We start from the raw sequence: 4,797 nt of genomic DNA, 5'->3' as shown, positions 1-4,797 counted from the left end.
ACTTTGTTCAAAGCCATTCAACAAGTCTCTAGGAGGTTCCAAACTTTTTCACATTTCCCTGTCTTCTTCTGAGCCCTCCAAACTGTTCCAACCTTTGCTTATTACCCAGTTCCAAAGTCACGTCCACATTTTTGGGTATAGTTTCAGCAGTGCCCCACTCTACTGGTACCAATTTACTGTATTAGTCTGTTTCGTGCTGTATGTCATAAACACACACCCGAGACTGGGCAATTTACAAAAGAGCAAGGTTTAATTAGACTTACAGTTCCACCTGGCTGGGGAAGCCTCACAATCATGGCGTAAGGCAAAGAGGAGCAAGTCACATCTCACGTGCATGGTGGCAGGCAAAGAGAGCTTGCACAGGGAAACTCCCATTTTTTAAAACCATCAGATCTTGTAAGTCTCATTCACCACCACCAGAACAGCACAGGAAAGACCCACCTCCCCCAATAATCCAATCACCTCCCACTGAGTTCCTCCCACAACACGTGGGAATTGTGGAAGTTACAAGATGAGATTTGGGTGGGGACACAGAGCCAAACCATATCAATAATCCAGTCTCATTTTTGGTATTCCACAAAATCAGATCTTCAAAGACACAAACCAATTCATCAGATTTGCATAACAACATGCCTCAAAATCCTGGCTAATTCTGTTCCTTTCAAACTAAATGAAACTTCACACTCTTTTCCTGCCCCCAGCCTGTGCCGTCTCCCACAAAACTTTCCTAATTTCTAATTCTTCACAGGAATTTTACTGCACACCTGCCCCATCTGCTTTTTAGGATCAAAACTAATTACCCCCTTGAGTTCTCACAGTCATTCCTCTGTGTTTGCATCTATTACACTGTATTATGGTTGCTATTTAAGTACCCGTGTTCTCCACTCCACCACTCAAAGTTGCATTTTATCCTCTGCTCCCTTTTTGTATGTGTGTCTTCAGTAACTGACAAAGTGTCTGCATATAATAAATGCTTAAATATTTGTTGAATTCAAATGAACTAAATAAAAACAAGCAAGTTCACACAAACTTCTCCAAATATGAATTAAACAAGGGTATACATTTTCACACTGATAATAATGCTATCAAATGAGCCAGTTATAACAATGATCTCTTTATGATTGTATTTACATGGTATTTTATAACAGTTTGGTTCTCACTTTGTTTCCCAACAAAACAATGAGCCCTTTAAAGTTATTATTTATATTAGTATAGCACATATGTTAAGAGCACAGACTCAAATTTATAAGTAAATAGTGCTCAGGTCTTGATTTAACACGGTGACTGATAGATGACATGGAGACATCAATGCCACTGAAAGAAAAGTTTAATGTCATTCACACTTTGAGAAACAAGAGGTGTGGCATGCCATGCAGGGCCACAGGAAGAGACAGCAGATTTGGATAGGAGACAGAAATAGGGCTTTGGAGGAAGCCTAGGCCAGAGGTTTTATTGGTGTTTCTGTAGGAAAGGCAAGGTGGGGTAGAATAACATGTTCAGGATTGACTAGTTTGAATAATTCCAATGGGCTTTGGGCTATGGGAGTGGTCTTAGTTGCCTGGTATCTGACCCTGGAATAATTTAGGTCAGAGGAAATATTGGCTTGGTATATGAGACTACATAAAGCAGGTGGTTGGAGATTAGTTGGTTTGGGTATGAAAGGTATGCTCATGGCCTAGCCCTTTGTTATCTCTAAAGAGTGGCTCACCCTTGGAAGGACAGACTTCACTGACCATCAAGATTTTTAAGATTTCAAAACATAAGATACAGAAAATGAAAAACATGACTAATACAATGACCTTGAACAAGTTGCTCAACCTCTCTCATTTTCCTCATCTGTAAAATGGGGATAATAATTACAACATCGTAGGGTTGTGGTGAGGATCAAATGAATTAATATACATAAGACAGATAGAACAGTATATGACATATACAATATGATGTAAAAATTAGCAATAATATTTGTCACTACATACAACACCTCCCAAAATGCATCCCACAAGATAGGAGGTGCTTGAAAAGTATTGAATGAATGAACGTAGGAATAAATGAAGAAGTCCTCAGGATTACATACCTTAGTGTTGAGCAACCAACATTTCAATTTCTTAGAAACAGAAAAATAATTTATGGGTAAAGCTGGTCCTGGAGTGAAAAAGATGAACTGAATCTAGCGAAGGAATAAGATTCTCACTAACTAAAGCTTTTGTTGCTGTTTTCCTATAGTGCATCTTTTAGTCCATCTCTCTCTGTCTCAATATTTAAGGCAGGCATTTGTCTTTCCGGTTTCTTTTGGCATCACTGCAGTCATCAAATGGAACATAATTTCCTTCATCCATAACCCAGTGAAGTTTAGTTGGACTTGATACCACTCCCAATTTTAAAAAGAAAATTTGCATCTTCAGACATCAGCAGCATGAGGCAACCTAAGAAATAAGTGTGCATTAGGCCTCTAAATAGACTTTTCCTTTATTATCTGTATGTAGCATGTACCTAATGGAAAATGAAGCAACAGCATCCATCTCCTTCTACTGGCATTACAATTTAAAGGAATCCAGTGCACTGTCCTTGTTAAAGCATAGGATCTAGTACGATTCTTTACTTCTAATGAACCCAGCATTTCAGATGCACAGATCTTTAGAATTGGAGAACTGGATGTTTTTCCACCCCCTGGATTTCCAAAGAAGAAAACAGATTCCAAGGCCCCATCTGCCATCTCTTGTCAACAGTCCTGGAAAAAGGATTCATTCCTATGTATTTAGGACACCCAGAATAATGTCTTATTTTTTGAAATCAGCGTGGTATCCAAATGAAGGCAGCCATTTTACTAGTATTAATACAAAAAACTTACTTCAGTGAACAATGAGGACTTGAAATATCTATCTACTATATCCCCAATGCCAAGAGCATGGAAGAGATAATCTATGTTACAACATGGATAAGTAACTAATTTTCTTATTCATAGGTACAAATAGCTGTGTTGGAAACAGCATCAGTTGGAGACTTTGGGGCCCAAATCTGCCAACCTCTAGATATGTGACTTTATGTAAACTATTTAAATACTCGAGGTCTCTGTTTTCTTATCTGTAAAATGAGGGGATTAAATCAGATGTTCAAGATCTAACATTTCCTGATTTTATGAGAGGATTTATAATCAAACTTTATGGTACTAATTACCTGCAGGTCACTTAAGTAGGTCTGATTATCAACACTAATTCACATGGACTTAATATAGAATTAACCAGACCACATGATAACCTCATAAACATACTCTTTATACACTTTTAATCTTTTGGGGTTATTTCCTATAACAAGAGGTCCAATTTAAAAATGAGTTGAGTTATAGGCCTTTATATAGCATTCATTTCTACACACTTGAAATAGAAAATGTTAGCTATTTAATCAGTCAGGTTTATAATTTAGTTTGTAAACTCAGAGACCATATCTAGGTTTTACATAATATTGATTACATGATCAGGGCTCATTAAAGGATAATAATTTAAAAATCACTTCTAAGTGTTAGCTTTTCCTAGCTAATTTCCTTTTCATGTGAATGCTTCATGTTTTAATATATCACCCTTTTCTCTTATTTATTTATTTATTTGCTCTAGAAAACTGGTGAGAATTAATCTAGAATGATGACAAAATTAATGGGAATTTAAATGGAAGTGTAATCTTATTGGAATTTCATTTCTGATGACATAATAATAGGCTTATATAGCACCTTTCATCTATGGACCTCTAGGCACTTTACAAACATTAGTTAATTCGCACAACAATCCTGTGAGGTTGGCAATTATAATCAGCCCCATTATGTAAATCAGGGAAGTGCAATACAGGGAGGTTAAGTTCCTCAGGCAACAGGGAAACTAGTGGCAGAGCCGGCATCAGACCACAAGCATCCAAATGCTTACAACTGCACACCCAAAGAAGCTTGTGGAAAGCCTACCATTTTAGTTGGTTGCCACGAAAAGACCTCTTTCCAAAAGAAAAAAAATCCCAAAGAAATGTCTAATCTTGCCATTGCTTGCAGTGCTCCACAACGGAGGTGAAAGAACTAGAAGGGTAGGGCAGTATAAAGGAGACTTGCCTCGCAATGTACTCTGCCAAGCTTTTTCTCACCAGGCCAAGACTCCAGCCAAAAGGCTATGTGCTATCCCTTTTTTCGCCAGCAACATTTGAAGGAAAAATAACCCAAATGCTAATATGAACATTGTTTATAATAGCAGAAATGATTTATTGAGCGTTTAATGGTTGATGGGCATTGTATTAAGATGTTTCATATACGTCACCTCATTTAATCTTTATAATAACCTATATATAAGTATATTAACTATTGCTGTGTAACAAAGCACCCTAAAACCCAGGACTTAGAAAAAATATCTATTTTTGTTCTTCTATCTGTGGGTCAATGAGGGGGTTGGTGATGTAGACTGGACTTGACCTCCAGCTGAAGGTTGGATCCAGGTCTACTCAACAAGCCTTTCCTACTCCTTAGACATCAGGATAGCTGGAGCATTTTTTCTCATGATAAGCATGTTTTAAACTGTTACTGCATCACATCTTCTGATATCCCACTAGCTGTGCAAGTTCAAGGCCAAAGCCAAAATATGAAGTACTTCCTGCCCAGGATGAGGTCCACCCAGTTGCATGACTAAATCCAATGTCAATGAAATAGGAAAGTTTATTCCTGATATAAAGTTGGTAGAAACAGTGAATATTTTTGAATAATTGAACCTATCATTGTAGCTATTCTTTTGTTCCTTCTTTTACTTTTTTTTTTTCTTTTTGAGACAAGGT

The sequence above is a fragment of the Macaca thibetana genome, chromosome 2 (assembly GCF_024542745.1).
Source record: "Macaca thibetana thibetana isolate TM-01 chromosome 2, ASM2454274v1, whole genome shotgun sequence".
Classification (NCBI taxonomy): Eukaryota; Metazoa; Chordata; class Mammalia; order Primates; family Cercopithecidae; genus Macaca; species Macaca thibetana.
This window is presented reverse-complemented; position numbering follows the sequence as displayed.